At 44.8% G+C, this 27,510-nt stretch overlaps 1 protein-coding gene across 9 annotated transcripts in view; it reads left to right on the forward strand.

The window, feature by feature from the left end:
- Positions 1-3,509: 3,509 nt before the first annotated feature.
- Positions 3,510-27,510, forward strand: part of ATP2B1 (ATPase plasma membrane Ca2+ transporting 1) — a 356,691-nt gene continuing 332,690 nt past the window's right edge. For 3 of the 9 annotated variants that reach the window (XM_063927638.1, XM_063927643.1, XM_063927646.1), the window contains exon 1: positions 3,667-4,205. The gene's annotated coding sequence lies outside the window, so the exon portion shown is untranslated. Of the gene's footprint in view, positions 3,636-3,665; positions 4,206-4,479; positions 4,576-27,510 lie in introns of those variants that run through there. The other 6 variants (XM_063927639.1, XM_063927641.1, XM_063927645.1 and 3 more) reach the window with 6 other exon arrangements.

Here is a 27,510-nt window from a genome sequence, read left to right on the forward strand (position 1 = left end):
AACTTTGCCTCATCGTCATCGACACTGGAGTCAGATTCCGTGTCGACATCTGTGTCAACTATCTGGGATAGTGTGCGCTTTTGGGACCCTGACGGCCTCTGCGCTGTAGGAGCAGGCATGGGTTTTACAGTTTTATCCAATCTGTTATGCAAGGAGTTTACATTATCATTTAACACCTTCCACATATCCATCCAATCAGGTGTCGGCACCGACACCACACTCAGCTGCACTTGTTCTGCCTCCACGTATCCTTCCTCATCAAACATGTCGACACAGGCGTACCGACACACAGCACGCACACAGGGAATGCTCTGAGGACAGGACCCCACAAAGGCTTTTGGGGAGACAGAGAGAGAGTATGCCAGCACACACCCCAGCGCTATATAACCCAGGGATTACACAGTACCTTAGTGTTTACCCTGTAGCTGCTGTTAATATATATATATATATATATATATACTGCGCCTAAATTTATGTGCCCCCCCTCTCTTTTTAACCCTCTAATGCACCTGTATACTGCAGGGGAGAGCCTGGGGAGCGTCCTTCCAGAGGAGCTGTGAAGAGAAAATGGCGCTGGTGTGCTGAGGAAGAAGGCCCCGCCTCCTCAGCGGCGGGCTTCTGTCCCGCTTTAATGTGTAAAAAATGGCGGGGGCTCTGGCATATATACAGTCCCAGACTGTATATATGTCTCTTTTTGCCAAAAAAGGTACTTAATTGCTGCCCAGGGCGCCCCCCCCCCCCTGCGCCCTGCACCCTACAGTGACCGGAGTGTGCGGTGTGCTGTGGGAGCAATGGCGCACAGCTGCAGTGCTGTGCGCTACCTTAAGTGAAGACAGGAGTCTTCAGCCGCCGATTTCGATGTCTTCATGCTTCTGCTGCTTCTGTTCTTCTGGCTCTGCGAGGGGGACGGCGGCGCGGCTCCGGGAACGGACGATCAAGGTTAGGCACCTGTGTTCGATCCCTCTGGAGCTAATGGTGTCCAGTAGCCTAAGAAGCGCTACCTAGCTGCAGTGAGTAGGTTTGCTTCTCTCCCCTCAGTCCCTCGTAGCAGAGAGTCTGTTGCCAGCAGAAGCTCTCTGAAAACAAAAAACCTAACAAAATACTTTCTTTTCTAGCAAGCTCAGGAGAGCCCACTAGGAGCACCCAGCTCGGCCGGGCACAGATTCTAACTGAGGTCTGGAGGAGGGGCATAGAGGGAGGAGCCAGTGCACACCAGATAGTACTAAATCTTTCTTTAGAGTGCCCAGTCTCCTGCGGAGCCCGCTATTCCCCATGTTCCTTACGGAGTCCCCAGCATCCACTAGGACGTTAGAGAAATTGACATTGCCTGTTCCCGCTCTCTACAACCCTGCCCTGCATATCCTCTCCCATGTGCGTTGCCGGGGCGTAGGAAGGGACGCACACACGTTACTAGCTCTTCTTCTGCAGTGTCGCTACTTCTGAATACATAGTGTATACAGAGCGACGCATTCAGAAGCAGCTCTTGGTAGACCAGTTCCCCCTTAATCCGGCCCTGGTTGCAGCTGTTGACGCTTCCACTTGAAGCTGCAAAGACCCTCGCATTAGCCCAATGGAAACTTACATTAGAATAGTAAATCTGGCTTAAGCAGCATCACACAGCCTTAACCACATTGGGGGTCATTCTGAGTTGTTCGCTCGCAAGCTGCTTTTAGCAGCTTTGCACACGCTAAGCCTCCGCCTACTGGGAGTGAATCTTAGCATATCAAAATTGCGAACGAAAGATTAGCAGAATTGCGAATAGACACTTCTTAGCAGTTTCTGAGTAGCTTCAAACTTACTCGGCATCTGCGATCAGTTCAGTGCTTGTCGTTCCTGGTTTGACGTCACAAACACACCCAGCGTTCGCCCAGACACTCCCCCGTTTCTCCAGCCACTCCCGCGTTTTTCCCGGAAACTGTAGCGTTTTTTCGCACACTCCCATAAAACGGCCTGTTTCCGCCCAGAAACACCCACTTCCTGTCAATCACACTCCGATCACCAGAACGAAGAAAAAACCTTGTAATGCCGTGAGTAAAATTCCTAACTGCATAGCAAATTAACTTGGCGCAGTCGCACTGCGGACATTGCGCATGCGCATTAGCGACTAATCGCTCCGTTGCGAGAAAAAAATACCGAGCGAACAACTCGGAATGACCCCCATTGTGCCAGACCCTTTATGTTTATTGCTTTCAGCTCACATTGATACAAAACCCTACAGGACAAGCAGAAATGTTAAGGTGTGTACACACGGAGCGATATGGCTCAGCGATGTTGACTATATAATCAAAATCGCTAAGAAAGTTAGTGCATATCGCTCTGTGTATACACAGCCAGCGGTAGCAATGCGCATCCCTGCCGGGTCGCTATCGTTGGGAAAAATAGACTGCAGAGAAGTCAATTTTAACTAGGTCGCTGGAAAAGTAAAAGCATCCCCCTATTTAAATGAGTTAGTAAAAATCGCTCATAGCCAAAGTTGCTTGCACAGTTAGTCAAAATCTCCTACTGCCAGTTCAAGGGAAATTGCTCAGTCAAAATCACTCATAGTCAAAATCTCTCCGTGTGCACGGACCTTACACGTTCTGAGACAACTGCATTATTATATAACTTTAACATCACCTGCCCCTTTTAGTAATTAATTCCTAAAAGAGGCAGATTTAACAATGAGTGATATTGTTACTCTTGTTATGGGTGTTAAATGGTGACAATCAGTTCCTGTTATTTTTCATACACGACAGTAAAGGTGCATACACACTTGCCGAGAAAATGAGCGACATTGCTCACTTTCTCAGCAAGTGTATGTGCCGCCGCTGACCAGCGATGTGGGGCCCCTAGGTTGTTAACGACCCTCGCTGTCGGCTGCCTGCACGGCCGCAGCGTGACACCGCTGAGCAATACTGTATGAACGTCATATCGCTCAGTGTGTATGCCCGACCGCCTCGGGCTCGGTCACAGAGCACATCGCCTAGTGTGTACCGTAACCCACCTTAAGGTGCAGACTGGCTGAAGCACCATTTAAGATTTGTAAGATGTAACAAGCGTATTACTCAGTGTTAAATCAGCAATGGTCCAAGGTAAGTGTAGCTGGCAGCCAGGTCACTGATTCCCAGGTCATTTACCTTCAGCAATATTCAACTAAACTGTAATTAATAAACAATGGCAGAGCTACACTTTGCATCAGACTGCACATGCAGAGCAGTCCCACAGGTACAGGAATGCCGGCCTGGGCTACTGCAGCACGTTAGTGACTGACGAAGGCACTGATAGGGGGTGTACATATAGCTATAGCAGCAGCAGCGTTTCCCACGTGCAGGACACTACGCCACGGCACACGCCAGACACCTTCTCTTGCACAATACACCCCACGACCCCGTATCAGCAGAACCATATATAATGCAGCCACATACAGACACAATGTACAGCGCGACGTCATGGAAAGAAGTGCGTCAGGTGCGTCAGGACCAATTAGCCAACGGCATGAGCCCAGGTGGGCGTGCCAAGCTGAGAGGCGGGGCGGGCGCGTGCTGCGCGCACTCCGGCAGTGCCTACTCCAGGGCGCGGACCAATGTCCGAGCGGAGACGCTGAGGGCAAGACGTCACTAGCACTCTGGTGAGCGGCGAGCACGTGACGGCGGCCGGTGAGGCGGGCACTAAGGGGGTGTGAGCCGGGGAGGGGGGTGTCACGGGCGGCGCCTCCCACACAACAGCGGCACAGCCTGCGGCGTCTCTCCGCTCTGCTCCTCCTCCTTCTAGCGGGCTGCTCCATTATAGGGACACCCGGCGCCGGTATCCCGGAGTTCCCTTGCCGCCCTGAGCCAGAGCGGGGGATGCGTGCTGGCTGCAGCGTCGCTGAGTGACGAGCAGAGGCTGCGGGCTGTGCTGTAGCGGTGCCCGGAGAGCTGCGGGGCTGGCGGCCGGCTCTCTGCTTGTCATTTCAGTCAGGTCTGTGTCTCCCGTCCTCGCCGCCGGTCCTCCCCCTCTTCATCCCCAGCAGCAGCCCTCCTCCTCCTCCCCTCCTCCTCATCCCTCCCCCATCACCTCCCCAGCAGCTCCTGCAGCCCTCAGTCTGCGTGTGAGGGAGAGAGCGGCCGTCCGTCGGGGGAGCCGGGGGACACCATGCTGTGAGCGGGCACCTCCTCTCTCTCTCTCTCCCCCGCTGCTACACTCCCGGGACCGGACCCCACCTGCATCGCCTCCCCTTCCTCCAGGTAAGCGGCCCAGGCTGGGACATAACGGGAATGGAAATGCCGGGAGTGGTCGCCGCCGCTGCCAGTGAGCCGGGTCCCAGCTCTCCCAGCCATAATGGCAGCAGGTGCGGGCAGTGCCCTTTGTGCAGGTGCCAGCCGCGCACCCCCCGGCTCATCCATCACCGCCCACATGCAGCCTACCCGCTGCTGCTGTGTGCCAGGGACGTCTCCTGGGCAGCTGCCTCCAACAGAGCAGGCCGGCGGTGATGCCAGCACACAGGGAGATGGCCATGGTGGCATTGGCTGCTGATGGTTTCTATGGCTGCGGCTTTACTGGCATCGGGTTCCACAGGTGTCACTGACCATTTGATACCCTGCACTCTTTAATTGTGTGAGTGGCAGAGATGCCCGGGTTGCGCACCAGGTGCCTCTGTGCAAGGGGTTCTAGTGAGGTGTCTTGGCTGCTGTGACCTTGAGTCGGGCTGGAGCTGTGTCCCGGGGGGTAGAGCAGTGCACCCTGTGCTGGGTGACTAAGGGGCAAGGGCAGCGAATGGACGATGCAGCCATGCTACAGGCGCTGTGCTCTCCTGGCCGCATACATGGGAGCAGCATTATCTGTGCTGCCTGGTGAGGAGAGCCGGGGGTACAGCTCATTCACTATGAAGTACTGTACTGCTCAGTGTAATGATACATGGGAGATCAGGCACATACTGGCCCGTAGTGCTCCCGGTAAGGGCCATCATTTATGGATGGTAAATGAATCAGGCTCGTGAACCTTTATGCGTGTGCTGGTCGGATTAAATAGCTGGGATTAGTCTCCTGGCTGCTTACGATCTCAGATGGTGACACTGCTCTATGCCGGGGACACTGCAATAATCTGGAATTTACCAGCTACAGTTTTTACCACACATTGCTATTTAGTCTGACCGCATACATTTCATTTATTTGTTTCCATTGTAGCCCTTTAAATTACTAGACCATTATATGGATCAGTACTCTCTCCATTTTATTTTTGCATTGAACCCCCTCTTTTTGTATTTTTATTTTATTTTTTGTTCTCTATTGCTTGAATATTTTTTTTTTTTTTTAGTTTTTCCTTGTACTAACCATTTAAAAATCATCTCCAGTGTGCTCCGTTTAATCACCTCTAATATATAACTCATCCAGTTATGTCCCTCTAAAAGTAGCTTGTGCAAGAACCTGTCAGTAGTTGTGTATTTAACATGTATCAGTAATCTCTCATGAAATGATGTTGCAGCATTAAACTGGTGGAGCAGTAGTCCTGCAGGTGAGAAGAATGTGATGTGCTTACAATGGACATCTTTCCCCAGGTGTAGCATTCTGCTTTGACACTTCCTTTACACTGAGCGCTGTTCTTCTTGGCCAGTAAGCATAGAGATGTTGTAAAGTAGATGCGGAATCTTGAGAACTCTTCTTTTTTTTTTGTTTTGTTTTTTTTTAAATTGGTGGTAAATCCATTATGTTGTCACTGACCGCAGTCTGTTGGGTCAAGTGTCAGGAGTGAGCTGTTTTTAGAATGGTGGTGTTGTGTTTTTTTCTCCTCTGTCTGCTACTAATTTCTTAGGTGATGGTTGTACTGAGCTTTGATCTATTTTCTTTGATCATATACTGTACTCCCTCCCTGCATTGTTTGTTTCTTGCCCTCAGGAGTCTCTAGAAAAGTGATTTGTGTCTGAGATTGTCATTGCGTTTAGTTTTTTTTTTAACTTCACATCTATTTGACATTGTTTTTTTTTTATTTGTAAGCGTAAGTGAGAGCTCCTTGGGGAACAGTTGGTTACTTTTAGCTGTGTAAAGCGAATGCATTTTGTTCTGTATAATTTATTTTTTATGTGGTAAAGCTTATGTTTAGTGTTTTTATTGAAACTGCTATAATTGAAATCTATGAATATACAATTATGCTTGATTTTTGTCTGTTCTGTAAAATTGGAACGATGTATTGTTTAGGGCAGAGGTTCCCAGATGTGGTCCTCAATGCACCCCAACAGTCCAGGTTCTAATGGCTCAGCACAGATGGTTAAATCAAATTGACTAAAGTGCTAAGTAAGTCACCTGTGGCCAAGCATGGATACATTTTAAAACCAGGACTGTTGGGGTGCCTTGAGGACTGCGTTTGGGAACCTCTGGTTTAGGGACTAAGCTTATCTACGACGGCTGAAGTGACTGACTTTACTTAGCCTAGGTCTATGTCTAATAATGTACATCAATGAATTATCAAACACTCTTTAATTCATGAGGCTGTAGATACATGTACATGCATGGTTAACGGTTCAGGGATATTGTTCAATCTTTCAACCAATTCATTTTCTAATTTCTGCCATAGAAAAGCCAATGGTGCAGATGTGTTAAGTCTTGAGATGTGATAAAGTGGAAGGTGATAACACACCAGCCAGTCGGCTCTTAAAGGCGGGTACACACCACACGACGTGAATTGCCGGCTGTGGATGACTATATCGTTGAACGATATAGCGATCAGCGATATATTACGCACACATTGAATGTTATCGTTCAACGATAACATTCAGTGACATCACTGCCGGCATTCCCGAACATGCTGCTCAGCCCAACATTGAAGGTTGAGCTGCATGTTGGCTCAATGTTGGTGATCGCTGAACGGTGTGCGGGAGAGCGCATTGTTTATTGGTCACCAATATCGCCCCAATACACACTTGATGATTTCAGCCTCTAATAAAGGATAACAACATTTATGTTGTTAGTTCCTTTTTTTTTAGGCTGAAATTGCCTAGTGTACCCTCCTTTACAGTCATTTTTCAAACCCAGCCTGTAACTTGACAGTTAGGAGCTGATTGGCTTTTGCATTATCGTCTGCCGGAAAATCATATGTATTCTGTTATCACCTTCCACTTTATCACTTCTCCAGGCTTAATACATCTGCCCCATTGTTACAGAATGGTTTTGAATGTATTTGAAATGTCTGTGGAAGCTGTAGGTAGATATGTACACCAATAGTCTTCAATGACTTCAAACATCCCTTAACATTTGGTTGTTTCCGTGTGTGTGTGTGTGTGTGTGTGTGTGTGTGTGTAATTAAAAATAATTACAAGAAGTACACTAATGATCCAATTGCAGTTGGGTTCCCTAGTTCTCTGTCATAGCAACAGGTGTTCTCTATATAAGGAGTTCTGAAATGCAGTGGTAATAAATCATGATTTATATTGGGCATACTGTTTGCACCTACTTTGCATCAATGTACATGACTAGTGATATAAATGGCAGTTTATAATTTGTAGAGGTGCTTTTGATATAGTTAAGTGAAAGCACAAATATTTCAAGTGAGTCTACTGTAAATAACAAGTTGTGTGTTTTTGTTTAGGTTGATACGTGAAATTATTTAGTTTTATTTTAGTTTGATGCAAGCTAAAGTCTAGTTCAGATACTCTGGCTTGGTCCTCAGGACCCCGCATGGTTCATGTTTTGCAGGTCACCTGTGGATTTTTTAAAATGTGACAGTTGGTGATACACAGTACTCCCGCCAAGTGACAAGGAAAACGTGAACCGTGTGGGGTCCTGAGGACCGAGTTTGAGAACCACTGTTCTAGTTTATGTCCACTGAAGAAACTTGCAGCAAACAAATTGCTTCTTAAATTATCAAATCTTAAAAACATACATGCAGTATCTACTTAAACTTTTTTTTTTTTTTTACAAGTGTTTATATGTAGATGCATTTATACATATTTTTTCCTTTCGTTATGCCCTTTTTAAGATGTAGTAAAGTTTCAACAGATACTTAATAGCCAAGAGAATGTTAATCTTACACACATTAACAAGTAGTATGCATTCTTATATATTTTTTATTTTATTTTTTATTCCCCCTATGTGTTTATAAGGCAGATCTGCAGCATCAATGATACCAGTATTAGATATAAAGGGGGGTATGTATCAATACTTGGTAAGATGTTGGTACTTTATCTCTCACAATTTTATCTATCTGCTCCTTTCCAAGCTTTGATAACTAGCTCCCAAAATGTAAGTACAGATGAAGCAGTAGGGGTGGTAACGTGATGTAGGGCGGAAGAACACATGCAGGACTAAAATTTGTACTAATGGTAGAAAAAAATGGGCAGTGCACTTATAGATACAGGATGGATACAGCATCTCTAGTGACACAGGAAGCCACATTCTGTGTTCTGGAGAATACTTGTGGCTTTTATATGCCCTGTTTAATTGATGTTTGCAAGCAACGGATGGCCAGGAGCAGTTTACATTTTGTTTACTGTTTATTATGGTAAATTAATGAAACTGACTTCCTGGTTTCTGATCTTATAGGCACTTCACCCACAAATTTAATATTTCTAGGATGTCCTACATCTTTTGTCCACCTTTGAATAACCCTCCTCAGTGATTTGAATGAAGGCAATGCAGTCTGACAGCTTCCAAGATCAGTCTGTATCGTGTAGTGTAGAAAATTGCAGTATGACACACAGCTGTTTATTTGGAGAGCAAAAACCCTTCCTAACGAAAATTTTTTTTTTTTTTTTTTTTTTTGCCGTATTATTTTTTAGATTTATTAGTTGGGCCATATAAGCAAACTTGTAAAAAAATACAAAAAACCCAAAACATTTCCATTTCAGTCACTTGTATGGTCTTATTCTCATAGGCTGTTATCCACTTAGCCGTGATAACACGATCCGCAATCAAAATTTATTGCACCTATCTCCCACCTGTACAGGAAAACATTGTAAAAGTCTATTAATGGCCATAATAAAGCTATTTGGTGTACTTAAGTCAAATGGCTGATATATGCATTTTTTTGAAAAATTATGGAAAGCTATTTTTTTTTTCAGAAAAATAACTGTTCTCATTAAACTTTGGGTACCTAAAAATGGGTATAAATATATATCTGGGTCATTTTAGGGACTAAAACCAATTACTCCCACCTGCAAGCCTAAAAACACTTGTACCACTCAAAAAGGACCTCAATATACCTGTCCCATACAGTGTACCCCAATTTCCATCACTTTTCATTTTTTGACCCCAAAAATGTCATGCCATTATTGGCCGATTAAAAATAATTAAACATCTAAGTGCCTAATTAGTCGGGGGGGGGGGGGGGGGGCGGCGCGGCAGCGAACGCCTGTGCCTGATTGACAGGTAGAAGCGTTAGCATTTACTGGTGAGCGACCATAGGAATGCGGGCACATGCGCAGTATGGACTCTCCACCCACATCATATTGGTAATTTGTGCAGTTGGATCGCGTTTTGCAATCCAACCTGAAATGGGCCCTAAATCCATAAATTTTTACCTTTTTTAAAATAGGGATTTTACAATACTTATCACCTGCTCAGCGATGGTGAAGAAAAATGTGCGATAAACCCTATGGAGATTTATTGGCGACAACTTTTTGCAGCTAATTGGATACAGAATCATTGCAGTAATGTATCACGAAACCGCGTTATCGCAGCTAATTGGTTACCCACCATATTGTACTTTATCTTTCAGTATACTGTCATTATCTTTCAGTATGAAGATTTGCGGTAGGACTCATCTTCAGGTACTTTAGTGCCAGTGATATCAACATCACCTATTTTGTAATGTGGTTTTGCTATTTAAAATCTTCGGTAAAGCAAACCATTTTACAAAGTTATGCCTTTGTCCTATTTATCCATTAATTTATTTTTTTAATTATTTACCTGTAACTAGCATGGAAGGTGCTTTGCAGGAAGATGTCATTTCATTTTTTTTTTTATGAATGTCTCCAACTGTTCAGTAATGTTGGGACATGACTTGTATTATCCTCATAATGTTTTCCTTTGTTCCTAGCAAATGCATAGTGTGAGGTATTACTGGAGCTCAGTGTTCACAAGTGTTTTATCACTGACCTCATTCCTTGCCAGTCCATTATTCCGACTTTTGTCAGAGCATCCTTTGTTACAGAACATTTTGGTTAGTTTGTATCAAGTTGCTTATTAGAAGCTTGTGACATCAGACAGCATGTGACTGAAATAGAGCCGAGGTTTGCAGAAAGGCCATCTATATATGTCTCAAGCTTTTGTCATTGAATGGCTTTCTGAATGTTCAAGCAACTTGTCTCCTGTTTGTTTTGCCACTCATTCTTATTGCTTGCAATTTATGCATACGTTGATCTGTTTCACAACTTATAAATATCCTTCCGTCAAAGACTTGGACATTTTTCCCCCCCAGCATGTCCTGCAATAGATGTACATAAACATTAGAAATTTAAAAAATTAAAAAATCTAATCATTTCTGTAATTTGAAAGTCACTAGCGTAGACAGATGACTTAAGGCCCATACACACTTGACGATAAAATGAACGACGTCGTTCATTTCAGCCCTCATCAACGACGTCGCTCATTATATCGTCAAGTGTGTATGCATCCGACGACCACCGATGCGCGGCCCCGCGGGACGTTAACGACCCTCGCTTATCTGTGGAGCATGTATGCTCAATTTCCACTATGGTCGTTACCGACCAGAGACATCGTTGAATGTGTATGGTGTGAAAGACCAACGACCAAGCCACTGTTCACCAGCCCTGTTCCCAGCTCATTAGTTTATAAACTGTTCAGCTTGGATGCTTCAACGATGAATGGTCTATGGTCTATGGTCTTTGGTCTTTGGTCTTTCGTCTTTGGTCGTTGGTAGTGTGTATGCTCATGTCGTTTGCTCAGCTGTTCAAGGGAAGTTCAAGGGAAGTCGTTAACGACGGTCGTTAACGATGTGTGCATCGTCAAGTGTGTATGGGCCTTAACGATGGATGAGCAGTTTGCCAGTTCAAACATACTCTTTCCTAATGGAGGCTTTTAGGGGCAGTACATTTATTTACAGATCTGTTGCTAGAGTGTTTGATTCTATCTGAAGCTGGTATCAAAAGAATTGATGCATCTGTAAATATTTGATAAAACCCATGGCTGTCTTTTTGACCTTACATTTTGTAAGGCTTTTTTTCCCTTGTCCTCATTCTGTTCTTAGGTGGCACCAATTCATGTAGAATTTCTCAATAGAAAATACTTGTTATTATAGGTAAGGTGCTAGCTTTCAATTTCTAAGCAGAATAGTATTACCACACACATGCCTGAAGGGGATGGGTATGGAATCCCAGAGGTCAAAATACCAACCCCAGGACCCGGCCTCCAGAATGTCTGTAGTGGGACGAGTGCTAGAGAGTCGGGATCCTGGTGTCTGTGTTCTGACCGCCGGGTTAGTGACTATATCCCTCCTGAAGTAATAGCAGATTGTGTGTCATGAAAATACCTGTATACCCAATATGACCCCAACAAGTATCTTTTAGTTATATCAACTGGCATTATAAATCTGCTTTTAGATCATATTGATACTTTTTTGAGTCCAATCCCCCCTTTTTCCTTGATACTATTTTGACTAATGAATGGAGGCTGGTTACTTCACACCAGAGCAGCTGGCATGCTCTGTACTGGAGGCTGGTTACCTCTCCAGGGTTAGACTGGCCCATAGGGGTATTCTAGAGATCAAGTTCCAGACTATGCATTTGAATGATATATTATACATTTACATTATGCTGCACAGGACTGAGTATTTTCTACAGTACATTGCTGTTATTAATCTAGTGCGTGCATAATGCACCAATCAATATTTACTAGATATACTTATCAAGGCACAGAGACCATGCACTTGTTAATGGTTAGCCTAGCCTCTAAGCCAGGCCTGGCCAACCTGTGGCTCTCCAGATGTTGTGAAACTACACATCCCAGCATGCCCTGCCACAGTTTTAGCATTCCCTAATGGCAAAACTGTGGCAAAGCATGATGGGACTTGTAGTTTTACAACAGCTGGAGAGCCACAGGTTGGCCTGGCCTGCTCTAAGCATCGGCCCCTACTGCAGCCTCTCCCCAGTGGGCCCTTCATGCCCCAGTCTGATACTACCTCTCACCAGAGCAGCTGACACGCTCTGTACTGAACAAATTTGTAGAGTTCTGCCTTATTGTGTACTAGCTACTGTACAGTGCTATAATTTGTATATGTAAACTGCATCTCTGGGTTTACAATGTGCTCCCATGGAGAGTAATATATGTATTCAACTGCAGTGAAACAGACCATGCTGAATAATATATAACCATTTAAAGGCAAAAATATGCAGTAGCCCTTATCCCCAGCTTTCTTTTCTGGTCGGTTTTATAATTCCTTTTACATTGCGAGATGGGTTAAAAATGTTCCTTCTGTTATCCGTTTTACTACTCCAAGGCTTTTGGGTACACTATTTATTTTATTTTATTTATTTATTTAGTCATCCCACCTCCAGTTCTGTCAGTTTAATTCATTAAAGTTTTTGTCCAAATCCATTCAGTCGAAGGTCCAGAACAGGCTCCCTGGGTCAAAATTCTGCCCAGCATACACTAACGTGAGGTACAACCTGGGAACCTAACTCCCCTGAAACCTGGCCAGGATCCAGCCGATTGGGATGAAACCACCTCACGTTGGGTTCATCCCAATCGGTGCAGGGGTGTCTGAATGCCTAACTGGACAAACAGACCAATAAATTTTATACAAAAATAACACGTTACCATGGCATCTGCCAAGGGGTGGGATTTACTAGGTGGTAAGTGAACAGTCCGCTCTGGAATTGATGTGTTGGCAGCCGGAAAAATGGGCAGGCGTAAGGATTTCCAAAATAGCAGGTGTGTTCCCAGTATACAGTGGTTTCAACCTACAAAATGTGGGCCAAAGAAGTGAGGAACTGGCGACGAGGCAACATTGTTTGTTTGCGAGTCGTTCTGGTGTATACCTAGCATTACAGTAACTTTCCTGTGGGATTAGACCAGAGGAGCTAGCCCTCACTACCCATGTGCGTCATGATGCCCATGATCCAAGGCTCATTGATGCACATGGGTATTGGGGGCTAGCTCATCTGGTCTAATCCCACAAAAGAGCTACTGTAATGCTGGATACACACCAGAACGACTCGCAAATAAGCAATGTCGTTTAAGATTTCCCTTGAACACCTCAGTAGTTCTCTGGCAGTACTTGACAAATAATATAGTGCGATACACTAAAGATAGATCTTAAAGATCTTACAAAAGATTTAGGAGTGGCCACATCCATGAGCATGCTGTCTTTAACGATCGCTTCAGATCTTCCCTGCAGCAGGGAAGATCTAAAGATACGACAAACGGTATCTGTTTGGCAGGTCGACAGTCACTAGGTCGACATTAAAAAAATAATACATTTATTTTTAACTTTTTCATACTTTACCATCCACTTGGACTACGATTGAGAATAGTAACCTGTCCTGAGCGCAGCAGTAGCGGAGCAAGTCACCTTGACCACAGCGTGGGCCATTCAAGGGGACATGGTACGCTAACTGGGGTTCCTGATCATGTTATGGAAAAAATGACACACAAAACAGTTCAAAAATCCATGTTGACTTTTTCATGTGGCGACCTGTCCAGTGTCTACTATTTGACCATGTCAATGTCGACCAATAGTTGTCGACCTTAATATGGTTGACAGTTCATACCAGAACCACGACAAACGACCTGCGGGACTGTGCGTCGGATCATTATAGTTAGTAAAAAGTACACAATTTGCACTTTTACTAACTATGTATCAATCCGATGTATCGAAATTGTGCAGTTGTCCATAGTATATTCCTGGTGTGTACCCAGCATAACACGAATTTCTGTAAAAGTTAATGCTGGCTATGACAGAACACCGTGCATAGCAGCTTAGGGCTGCGTAGCTGTAGACCAGAGTGCCCTTGCTGACGTCTGTCTACCACAGAAAGCGCCAATGTTCACATTGGCATCAAAACTGTGCTATGGAGCAATGTGAAAAGGTGGCCTAGTCTGATGAATCACGTTTTCTTTTATATCATGTGGACGGCTGGGTGCATGTGCATCGTTTACCTGGGGAAGAGATGGCACCAGGATGCACTGTGATGGGGATGGCCAGAGTGTTGGACTTGGTGATCTACTCTAAAGGAAGAGCATCTTTTGCAGTTTACTGTAGTACATGTGACCAGATGTGCTTCAAGGTCTGCGTCAAACGATTACAGATTTGTTTGGATCTCGTGAGACCTGGGCCAATAGGGAATTCACTCTTACTATTAGTAACTGCTTGTTACTGATTCCACACACTGCGCAGTAGGCATGTACTTTGCTGCCACCACCAGGTCCTACCACTGGCCCTGGAACTGCTTGCTGCTGTGTATGTGTAGACATGCCTCCTAATTGGCATTGGCTGATTCCTCAGATGGACCAGGCCATGCACGGTAGCTGGCAGAGGATGGAGCTTGGATACACTGGACTCAACCCAGAACAGCTGGAGAACAAGATTGTATTTGTCACATTCCTGTTAGTTGCAAGAAAGAAGGCAGTGGTCTTGAAGGCAAGATGTCTGTTGCTCAAATAGTCCTAAAAAAGACTCTTCCCCCTTGTTCAGAGGGTATAGCATACAGATGTTCACAGCCGTACAGTGATACCACAGAAGGTATATCTCTCGTCTCATGTGCCCAGTTTTAATCCTTTTCTGTTCACAAGGGGATAGTTCCACCCTGTGGTCTCTCTAACCAATTCTGCTATCTCACAAAATGTAAATAAATACAGACAACACTTCAAAAGGAGTTGAAATGATTTACAGATGTATTTCTCTCTCTCTCTCTCTCTCTTTCTCTCTCTCTCTTTCTCTCTCTCTTTCTCTCTCTCTCTCTCTCTCTCTCTCTCTCTCTCTCTCTTTTGCACCATCACTCTGGATTATTTCAATGTTTCAGGATAATTTATTTCGTCTTTTGTCAGGATACAACAATGTGTATATACCTAAACATTGTTGCAGACCAAGTATACCCATTCATGGTAACAGTGTTCCCCCTTCCCCCCTGGTGGCAGTTGCTTTTTTCCATTATGCTAATGTGCTCCACTACAAAAAATTGTTCAGACATGGATCATCTGTGAGATGCGCTGGAAAAACAAGTCTGAGCAATGGAGGCCCCCACCTAGCAATTTAGAGAACTTAAAGGGGGCAATTTACTTGTTTGAGAGAATTTGCTTTCTTCTGGGGGCTAATTCAATTGTTTTGGGTGACCAGCCCGGAGGCTACAAGAATTTGAGGGTTGTGAGCAAAAATTGTATAAAGTAGGGCATTGGGGCTGACCACAAGTACCAGGCGCAACGTAAAAGGGGTATAATATGGAAGAAGCTGCTTTATGCAGCTAATCTCGAGCAATCTTGTGTATGTGACTATTTGTGACCCAGTGTGGGGCTGGTTGCTTAAAGAATTGCATTAGCTCCCACTTTAGACAGGAGCGATTTCTGAATTGCCCACAAAGGATCTGCTGCTAACGTCTTGGTGCCAGAGGACCCCTACAGAGGTCTTGTGGAGTCCGTGCCTTGATGGGTCAGAGCTGTTTTAGTGGCACAAGAGCAACTTGCACAATATTAGGCAGGTAGTTTTAATGTTAGGATTGATTGGTGTCTATCTCTCAAATTAGAACCGTTCATTGCTCTTAATTTCAGTCAAAATTATTATTAAAATTGGTCTAATATGGCGACGGCTATTCTCAAATGACTTTAACCAGCACTGGGATGCAGTTAAAATCAGGATACCGACAATGCCGCCAGCTGTTATCCCAGCGCACCAGGGCTATTCCCACTCGTGTGTGTCCACGACACCCATAGAGTGGGAAAAGATCCTGTGGCGAACCACTAAGCACGCAGTGTGGCGAGCGCAGCGAGTACGCAAGGAGACTTAGCGCTCGTCCCACTGCTGGCATTCTGGAAGGCGGGATGCCGCTATTGGGATATTGACAGCCGGCATCCCGTCCGCCGGGATAACGTTTGTAGTCCCCAGCACTGATCTAGAAATTAACACGAGAAAGTGCTTCTAGTGTAGTATGTTAATTACTTTCAAATTGATTATTATAGCTTGTGTTCTTTTTAAGGGGCCTATATATTATAAAGTATTTACGAGAGATTCCTGAAAACTTCCAATTTTCCAGGGTACCCACTAATATTTAGTACCCCCCACATGTACTATTTAGGGATCACAGCAGATATCTCTGGTACTTGCTGTGGTCGCTGTATTTCAGACTGCCATAGCCCTCGCTTTTCTTTGTAGGGGCTGAAAAGCTTTGCCCCCAATAGGATAGCGCTATTTTCAAATAGCATTACCACACAGTAGCCTATTTTGCAAAGTTGTACAGAATGGGACCCTCAGGCCGCGCACGCGTAATATATCCTGGAGACCTGAACCAGGTAGCAGTGTGATAGCATAATTGTATCACAGTGCTTCCAGCTCTTTGCCTGGATAGGCTTTTATTGTAGTTTGTCTGCTATCAAGAGCATCTTAATAAATTTGCATCTTCACTTTGCAAATTCATGAAAAAAAAATAAAAAAATGAAGATTTTGATAAATGTGCCCCCACAGGACTTCCTCCTGTTTCTCCAAATGAATAAAGGTCTTCCTGTTCTCTGTAAATATAACCCAGCGTCAAAAGCACTACAAATATTCCTCAGTGTGGTATACGGTTATTTAATGTACAAAAAAATGTATTTAAATGCAAGATTAGCATATTATCACAGTTAATTAACCACTCTTGGATTGCTAAAACCCACCAGAATGTCGCTGCACTATATAGAAGTGGAGCTCCTAAATTTAATTATACTATAGATGTATAGCAGAGCATATAACATGCAGCTCTGAGGGGACTGCTCAGTTCTCCTCCAGTCACTTTGAACTTGGCACTTGAACTTGTTTAGGTGGAATTGCAACATCTTAACAGCGTAACATTCAGGGCTTGTTCATGTGTGAGCGGAGTGTGAAATGGATGTATCTTAAGTTAGATACACACTTGTACAATCAAACTTGAGATCTTATTCAGTTTGTGTAATTGTAAAGGAAATCCCAGATGAATATGTAGATTCATGTGTACACATTATCAGTCTACCATTCGATCTGTGATCATCAGCTTCTCAGATTGTGATTGCAGGAGCAGCAGCAGCAGCAGAAATATTGGACAGGATGGTAGGTGGTGCGTACACACTTGAGGTTTTTCTGACATGGGGTCAATTCTATTCAGCGACAGTTGAATAGCGCCGGGAATTAGCTCCCGACGCTATCCAATTCAGATCCAGTTAAGTCGGCGATGGCCCGTTCTCGCCGACTAAACAGGTTGAGTTGTCGGGAGAACTGGCATTGTCCGACTTAACTCCCCGGCGCGAGGCTGATTCCCGACAGAATCAGCCTCGCGCCGGCCCCGCGGCAGCACTTTTGTCTTGTTTCTTCTCTCATCCCCCGAGGCTGTAGTCCCATTAGGGTACATACCTTTCATTGATCAGCAAAACTTATTTGCAAGCTACACATTGCAGAATACGCATTTCAGCTGACCACTCTAATAGGAGTCCGGTAATATAAAAGCCGGTTTTCTCTTGTATCTCTCATATGAAATATACATGTGTATATCCAATCATAAATTGATAGAGATAACAAGGATTTTTTTATTTTCGCACTGGACAAATGTCTAACCGTAATACTCGCTTAAAATACAGTGGGTGTATAGACAATCTTCCTGTCACCCACTTCTAAATAAGCGAGTGACCTATCACTATATCGTCATCTATATATGCTATTTAATGCTTGTTTTAACCTATTTTGCTGATTTAAGCAGCAAGATTTTTTTCTCATATGGCTAATTAGTTACCGGTAATTAATTTTTCTCTATCGTCCTAGTGGATGCTGGGGTTCCTGAAAGGACCATGGGGAATAGCGGCTCCGCAGGAGACAGGGCACAAAAAGTAAAGCTTTAGGATCAGGTGGTGTGCACTGGCTCCTCCCCCTATGACCCTCCTCCAAGCCTCAGTTAGATTTTTGTGCCCGGCCGAGAAGGGTGCAATCTAGGTGGCTCTCCTAAAGAGCTGCTTAGAAAAGTTTAGCTTAGGTTTTTTATTTTACAGTGAGTCCTGCTGGCAACAGGATCACTGCAACGAGGGACTTAGGGGAGAAGAAGTGAACTCACCTGCGTGCAGGATGGATTGGCTTCTTGGCTACTGGACATTAGCTCCAGAGGGACGATCACAGGTACAGCCTGGATGGTCACCAGAGCCTCGCCGCCGGCCCCCTTGCAGATGCTGAAACGAGAAGAGGTCCAGAATCGGCGGCAGAAGACTCCTCAGTCTTCTTAAGGTAGCGCACAGCACTGCAGCTGTGCGCCATTTTCCTCTCAGCACACTTCACACGGCAGTCACTGAGGGTGCAGGGCGCTGGGAGGGGGGCGCCCTGGGAGGCAAATGAAAACCTTTTTTGGCTAAAAATACCTCACATATAGCCTCCGGGGGCTATATGGAGATATTTAACCCCTGCCAGAATCCGTTAAGAGCGGGAGACGAGGCCGCCGAAAAAGGGGCGGGGCCTATCTCCTCAGCACACAGTGCCATTTTCCCTCACAGAAAGGCTGGAGGGAAGGCTCCCAGGCTCTCCCCTGCACTGCACTACAGAAACAGGGTTAAAACAGAGAGGGGGGGCACTAATTTGGCGTTAGAAATATATAAAAAAGATGCTATAAGGGAAAACACTTATATAAGGTTGTCCCTATATAATTATAGCGTTTTTGGTGTGTGCTGGCAAACTCTCCCTCTGTCTCTCCAAAGGGCTAGTAGGTCCTGTCCTCTATCAGAGCATTCCCTGTGTGTGTGCTGTGTGTCGGTACGTGTGTGTCGACATGTATGAGGACGATGTTGGTGAGGAGGCGGAGCAATTGCCTGTAATGGTGATGTCACTCTCTAGGGAGTCGACACCGGAATGGATGGCTTATTTAGGGAATTACGTGATAATGTCAACACGCGCCAAGGTCGGTTGACGACATGAGACGGCCGACAAACAATTAGTACCGGTCCAGACGTCTCAAAAACACCGTCAGGGGTTTTAAAACGCCCGTTTACTTTAGTCGGTCGACACAGACACAGACAGGGACACTGAATCCAGTGTCGACGGTGAATAAACAAACGTATTCCTTATTAGGGCCACACGTTAAGGGCAATGAAGGAGGTGTTACATATTTCTGATACTACAAGTACCACAAAAGAGGGTATTATGTGGGATGTGAAAAAACTACCGTAGTTTTTCCTGAATCAGATAAATTAAATGAAGTGTGTGATGATGCGTGGGTTCCCCCCGATAGAAAATATGGGCGGTATACCCTTTCCCGCCAGAAGTTAGGGCGCGTTGGGAAACACCCCTTAGGGTGGATAAGGCGCTCACACGCTTATCAGAACAAGTGGCGGTACCGTCTATAGATAGGGCCGTCCTCAAGGAGCCAGCTGACAGGAGGCTGGAAAAATATCATAAAAAGTATATACACACATACTGGTGTTATACTGCGACCAGCGATCGCCTCAGCCTGGATGTGCAGATCTGGGGTGGCTTGGTCGGATTCCCTGACTAAAAATATTGATACCCTTGACAGGGACAGTATTTTATTGACTATAGAGCATTTAAAGGATACATTTCTATATATGCGAGATGCACAGAGGGATATTTGCACTCTGGCATCAAGAGTAAGTGCGATGTCCATATCTGCCAGAAGATGTTTATGGACACGACAGTGGTCAGGTGATGCAGATTCCAAACGGCACAAAGGTGTATTGCCGTATAAAGGAAGAGGAGTTATTTGGGGTCGGTCCATCGGACCTGGTGGCCACGGCAACTGCTGGAAAATCCACCGTTTTTACCCTAAGTCACATCTCTGCAGAAAAAGACACCGTCTTTTCAGCTTCAGTCCTTTCGTCCCTATAAGAGTCATATCTGCCCAGGGATAGAGGAAAGGGAAGAAGACTGCAGCAGGCAGCCCATTCCCAGGAACAGAAGCGTTCCAACCCTTCTGTCAAGCTCTCAGCTTGACGCTGAGACCGTACAGGACCCCTGGATCCTACAAGTAGTATCCCAGGGGTACAGTTTGGAATGTCGAGACGTTTCCCCTGCGCAGGCTCCTGAAGGCTGCTTTACCAAGGTCTCCCTCCGACAAGGAGGCAGTATGGGAAAAAATTCACGAGCTGTATTCCCAGCAGGTGATAATTAAATTACCCCTCCTACAACAAGAAAAGGGGTATTATTCCACACTATATTGTGGTACTGAAGCCAGAAGGCTAGGTGAGACCTATTCTAAATCTAAAAAAATTTGAACACTTACAAAGGTTCAAATCAAGATGGAGTCACTCAGAGCAGTGATAACGAACCGGGAAGAAGGGGACTATCTGGTGTCCCGAGACATCAGGGATGCTTACCTCCATGTCCCAAATTTGCCCTTATCACTAAGGGTACCTCAGGTTCGTGGTACAGAACTGTCACTATCAGTTGCAGACGCTGCCGTTTGGATTGTCTACGGCACCCCGGGTCTTTACCAAGGTAATGGCCGAAATGATGGTTCTTCTTCGAAGAAAAGGCGTCTTAATTATCCCTTACTTGGACGATCTCCTGATAAGGGCAAAGTCCAGGGAACAGTTGGAGGTCGGAGTAGCACTATCTCGGATACTGTTACAACAGCAGGGGTGGATTCTAAATATTCCAAAATCGCAGCTGATCCCGACAACAAGTCTCCTGTGCTTAGGGATGATTCTGGACACAGTCCAGAAAAAGGTGTTTCTCCCGGAAGAGAAAGCCAGGGAGTTATCCGAGCTAGTCAGGAACCTCCTAAAATCAGTGCATCATTGCACAAGGGCCATGGTAAAAAAAATGGTGACTTCCTTCGAAGCAATTCCAGTCGGCAGATTTCATGCAAGAACTTTTCAGTGGGATCTGCTGGACAAATGGTCCGGATCGCATCTTCAGATGCATCAGCGGATAACCCTATATCCAAGGACAAGGGTGTCTCTCCTGTGGTGGTTACAGAGTGCTCATCTTCTAGAGGGCCGCAGATTCGGCGTTCAGTTTTGGATGTTGGTGACCACGGAGGCCAGCCCGAGAGGCTGGGGAGCAGTCACACAAGGAAAAAATTTCCAGGGAGTGTGATCAAGTCTGGAGTTTTTTCTCCACATAAATATAGCTAAGGGTAAATTTATAATGCTCTAAGCTTAGCAAGACCTCTGCTTCAAGGTCAGCCGGTATTGATCCAGTGGGATAAAACATCACGGCAGTCGCCCACGTAAATAGACAGGGCGGCACAAGAAGCAGGAGGGCAGTGGCAAAAACTGCAAGGACTTTTCGCTGGGCGGAAAATCATGTGATAGCACTGTCAGCAGTGTTTCATTCCGGGAATGGAAACTGGGAAGCAGACTTCCTCAGTAGGCACGACCTCCACCCGGCAGAGTGGGAACTTCATGGGGAAGTTTTCCACATAATTGTAAACCGTTGGGAATTACCAAAGGTGGACATGATGGCGTCCCGTCTGAACAAAAAACGGGACAGGTATTGCGCCAGGTTAAGAGACCCTCAGGCAATAGCTGTGGACGTTCTGGTAACACCGTGGGTGTACCAGTCGGTGTATGTGTTCCATCCTCTGCTTTTCATACCTAAGGTACTGAGAATTATAAGACGCAGAGGAGTAAGAACTATACTCATGGCTCCGGATTGGCCAAGAAGGACTTGGTACCCGGAACTTCAAGAGATGCTCACAGAGGACTTATGGCCTCTGCCGCTAAGAAGGGACTTGTTTCAGCAAGTACCATGTCTGTTCCAAGACTTACCGCAGCTGCGTTTGACGGCATGGCGGTGGAACGCCGGATCCTAAGGGAAAAGGCATTCAGGAAGAGGTCATTCCTACCCTGGTCAAAGCCAGAAAGGAGGTGACCGCACAACATTATCACCACATGTGGCGAAAATATGTTGCGTGGTGTGAGGCCAGGAAGGCCCCACGAAGAAATTTCAACTCGGTCGATTCCTGCATTTCTTGCAAACAGGAGTGTCTATGGGCCTCAAATTGGGGTCCATTAAGGTTCAAATTTCGGCCCTGTCGATTTTTCTTCCAGAAAGAATTGGCTTCAGTTCCTGAAGTCCAGAAGTTTGTCAAGGGAGTATTGCATATACAACCCCCTTTTGTGCCTCCAGTGGCACTGTGGGATCTCAACGTAGTTCTGGGATTCCTCAAAACACATTGGTTTAAAACCAGTCAAATCTGTGGATTTGAAGCATCTCACATGAAAAGTGAACATGCTCTTGGACCTGGCCTGGACCAGGCGACTGTCAAATTGGTGGTTTTTTTCTCAAAAAAGCCCATATCTGTTTGTCCATTCGGACAGGGCAGAGCTGCGGACTCGTCCCCAGTTCTCTCCCTAAGGTGGTGTCAGTGTTTCACCTGAACCAGCTTATTGTGGTGTCTTGCGCCTACTAGGGACTTGGAGGACTCCAAGTTGCTAGATGTGGTCAGGGCCCTGAAAATATAGGTTCCAGGACGGCTGGAGTCAGGAAAACTGACTTGCTGTTATCCTGTATGCACCCAACAAACTGGGTGCTCTTGCTTTTAAGCAGACTTTTGCTAGTTGGATGTGTAATACAATTCAGCTTGCACATTCTGTGGCAGGCCTGCCACAGCCAAAATATGTAAATGCCCATTCCACAAGGAAGGTGGGCTCATCTTGGGCGGCTGCCCGAGGGGTCTCGGCTTTACAACTTTGCCGAGCGGCTATTTAGTCAGGGGCAAACACGTTTGTAAAATCCTACAAAATTGATACCCTGGCTAAGGAGGACCTGGAGTTCTCTCATTCGGTGCTGCAGAGTCATCCGCACTCTCCCGCCCGTTTGGGAGCTTTGGTATAATCCCCATGGTCCTTTCAGGAACCCCAGCATCCACTAGGACGATAGAGAAAATAAGAATTTACTTACCGATAATTCTATTTCTCGGAGTCCGTAGTGGATGCTGGGCGCCCATCCCAAGTGCGGATTATCTGCATTACTTGTACATAGTTACAAAAATCGGGTTATTATTGTTGTGAGCCATCTTTTCAGAGGCTCCGCTGTTATCATACTGTTAACTGGGTTCAGATCACAGGTTGTACAGTGTGATTGGTGTGGCTGGTATGAGTCTTACCCGGGATTCATAAATCCTTCCTTATTGTGTACGCTCGTCCGGGCACAGTACCTAACTGAGGCTTGGAGGAGGGTCATAGGGGGAGGAGCCAGTGCACACCACCTGATCCTAAAGCTTTACTTTTTGTGCCCTGTCTCCTGCGGAGCCGCTATTCCCCATGGTCCTTTCAGGAACCCCAGCATCCACTACGGACTCCGAGAAACAGAATTATCGGTAAGTAAATTCTTATTATCTTTTCCTTATTGTAGTATATAATTTTTTCGTCTGTTGAATATATTAAAAGTTAAGTTTTAATACATCACATATATATATTACGGTTTCATAACTTCACCATCCAGTTAATTTAAATAAAGTGTGCTCCAGAGAGACATACCAAACAGCCTTTCTTTTGCTGCTTTGCAAAACAACCCATAAGGGTTTCTGTACGAAAAGGCTCCCCATAGAGCAATTCAATTGTTTTTCGGTTTGGGTGCCCATTAGTATTGACCCGCCTAAGAGCACTAGATTTAGCCACGCAAAGCGGCTTAACCAGTCTAAAGTGGTTAGGATGCCCAAACAGGCTTTGCACACATTTCTCTCTCCTCAGGAGGCTGCAAGAAAAAATGTGTCGCCCCGCGACTATAGGCATCTGAACGGTGCAGCAATTGGGTGCCCATTCATGTAGCATCCTAGCAGGGGTGCCCACAATAATTGAATAACCCAATGTGTTTTTTTATATTTAATATTAAAAAAATAAATACAATTCTTATTCGCTTCTATTTTATTGTACACCTAGACTAGAAGGTCTAATGCTTCTCTGGCCAGAGTAAACATTAGTCTTCTAAGACATGGTTTTGTATCCTATAGGCAAAGTACTGAAACGTGGTGTTTCTTAAAGTGGAAACACCAAACTCTCTTTGTTACTAGTGTTTCATCTCACTGTGGGCTTCACAAATGCGACTACCCACAGCACACATGTTCTATAGAACCACGGCTCTAACTGTGTGGCGTTTGTATATTTTCCCCATACTTGTGTGGGTTTCATCCAGGTACTCCGGTTCCCTCCCACAGACCAAAAATATACTAGTAGATAATTGGCTAGTGACAAAAATTAACCTTTAAGTGTGTGCATGTACATGGACAGACTAGATGGGATAAGTGGTTCTCTGCCATCAAATTCTCTGTTTCTTAGATACCGGTATGGGATCTGAGGCACAAATTGAACATTTCTGCAGTGTTTGTAGAGCTACTAAGTTATTGGTTTTGGTTCCTTCTATTCAACCCATTTACAGGCATCTAAAGGGCCCCCATACACTAGAGCGATAATGCCTGTATTCATCCGATTTCGGGCATTCGGCCCGATATATCAGTTGAAATTGGGCATTTTGGAGGTGTTTCCGATCCGATGCACGTTCCTGTGAGCATCGGATCGGGTCCTCCAGATTGCATGTGCTGCACATTCAATCAGGTCTGACCTGGCGGCATGGCTGGGATCTCCCAGGATTGCCCATGATACATCGTATGCAAAAGGATAGCATACGATGTATCTTGTGCGATCCTGCACATCTTGGGTGACCCCGGAGGCTGCCGGGGTGATCGCCTGCGAGACGTGGTCGCATAAGTGTATGGGGCCCTTTAAGCACTTAACTGGCACTCTTTCATGTCACGTGACGGTCATCTGTGTCTGCCATTGGGCATCTTTTGCTACAGGGGGATGAAGGTACTGATGCAATGGAAGTCTGGATATTTTCTTTCCTCAATTAAATATCTAAATACACTTTTTTTCTAAACTTACATTTAATAAAAAAATAAAAAATAAAAAAAATCTGTTACGTGGTTAATAGTGCTTTAAATGGATGTAATCAAAATTCTGACAGTCACCATCCGTACAGCAGAATTTCGACTGTCACATTGCCTACTGTTCCTGAAGGGGAGTATTCGTATTGGGATTAGGCTGCGGGGGTAGGTTAGGGTTAGAATACTCACCGGGATCCATTGTGGTTCTGACTGCCAGCATTTCATACCCAACTTGCCATAACTAGTAAATTGTATGCAGTTAACACAAGTGGGTATAAACTCATACAAAATGTGCTTACTGAAACTCTCATGTCAAACATTAATTATTGTAAATGCTTCCTTCCTTTCTGGTCATATTGTAAGTTCTATTAGTACCAAGTACCACTTTTAAAGGATAGCTTTTTTTTATTTTTAAATAGTCTTCCTAAAGGAAATGAGCTTCAGGCAGCTGCAAGTGGATGAGCTATCACCATTCTGTTTCTGCCTAACTTATGTAGATATGTCCAGCTAAGTCGCCCACCCTACTCCTCTCTCTACCTTCTTTATTTATTTTATTTTCCTTTCTCTTATCTTTGGACAGCCATCCTACTTACCCTACTTTCTCTCTCCTCCAGTATACACCACAAATAATGAGATTACCATACAATATATGTGATCTGTTGAGGATTCTTATAGGCTAATGGTTTTTCTACAGTAGGTTATTTTTGTGTCTGCTTTACCTTTTTATGGACCTCCTGTGCAGGCCTTGTACAGTACATATTGTCATTCAATAACCTTCGGGTTTATTGTTCCAGTTAATATCTGGCTAGTAATCACTTGTGAGGTGGACACCCCACTGCTCCCCCATATCATTGAGTAATCCCGTTTACCTGTCTGCAGAGTTTTGTATGCTGCAGCGGTCTTCACCATCCTAAATAACTTCTACTTTAATATCCTCCCCACCTTTAAAGGCAGACGTACAGTGTGCCTTTATCGGCCGTATTACAGTGTAATGTGACCATCCGCAGTTACTACTGTGTCTGGCATGAGAAATGTGAAAGATGAGAGAAATGTTCTTCTGATTGGCCAGCGGATATATTTGTTTGTTTGAGTTGTGCTTTTTATCTCCAGGTGTATGGCCAGCATAACCTTCTTTCTCCAGCAAAACTTCCACAATGGGGTGCACCATGCATACAGTATATCGCTGCTGTTAAACTGAAAGAACTTTAACAAGCTTTCCAAAAACTAGAGAAAAAGTGTTATTTGGACACGTTAAATTTTTTTGCGCAGTAAAAACAGGACTTGACCGCAATATGTATATATTTTTGGTTTAGCAAATTAAAGCCCCTTTTTATTGCACGAAAAATGATGGGCGAAAACACATAAGGTCCGGGATAAGTTCCCAGACCTATGTATTTTCCTGATCACATCCGCGAAAACCTTTAACTTATCGGAGACTTGGGGACATATTGCTGCTTGCAGCCACATGAGATGGCATGCTGATATATGCAAAAAAAAAAAAAAAAAAAAGACACATTTGGGCACTTTGGTTGGGTTTAGCCGGTTTACGTTTCTGGACCTGGTGTGTCTGGCTGTGATCGGCATGATAAAAACGAACCGTTAAATCGTGCTCTTCAATCTTCCATCACTCTAGACTTGAGATCAGGAGTGCATAACAGTTGAATAGCCCTTAAGAGCATATATGCTGTGGGACATGCTGCTAAAAAAACAAGGAAGAGTTCAGTCCTTTTTAAATTTAAAATAAATACTAGATATAACCTCAAAGGAAAGCGTTACCTAGTTTAAAGATGCCTGTATCCTTATTGGGCTTCAATGAAAAAAGAAATGGAATGTGTGCATGGGCAGATAAATTTTTTTTTTTTTGTACTCCTTTATACATTTGTTTGTGGGGAAACTCCTTGTAGTTAATGCAATCAGGACTTTTTTTTGTTTTATGCTTGATAACATTGACAAGCAAGGAGTCCACTCTAATGGAAGGACTGGTGTAATTGCGTTTGTGGGCAGTAGGTTTAAAGCAATATATAATTGCCCGCATTGAAGTGTCCTTGACTGAGATGAGATGATATGTAATATGTAATGTTGTGGTATTAAATGGATGAATTTCACATTGGCACACTACTTGTGTGCATTGTCCTATCTCTCCCTTGCTTTGTATGTGATTAACACTTTCAGAAATTTAAACATGCCTGACATAGGTCAGGATGAGGTGTGCTCAAAAAACCTCAGCCCCCCCTTTCTGACTTGTTTATCCACAGTGTAATATTTTATGGTTTTAAAGAGCATGTGTGTGCCAAGCGATTTCCCTTGTTTGTTAACCTTTCATTGCCCATGTACGGTACTCGATGTGGGTGTTAACCCCCCCCCCCCCCCCTTTGTTTTTGTGTGTTTCGTATAGCTTATGGAGTGCATAGAAGTCATCAGCTCTCAAACGTTTTAGTTGCTAACCATTTGAACTGTGCTTTAATGATCACCGGCTGTTTGACACAGGTTGGGTGACACAGGTTGGGATCCCGGCCGCCAGTATGCCGACGGGAGCAAGCGCAACAAAGCCCCTTGCGGTTATG

This window comes from Pseudophryne corroboree, chromosome 6 (genome assembly GCF_028390025.1).
Source record: "Pseudophryne corroboree isolate aPseCor3 chromosome 6, aPseCor3.hap2, whole genome shotgun sequence".
In the NCBI taxonomy this organism is placed as follows: domain Eukaryota; kingdom Metazoa; phylum Chordata; class Amphibia; order Anura; family Myobatrachidae; genus Pseudophryne; species Pseudophryne corroboree.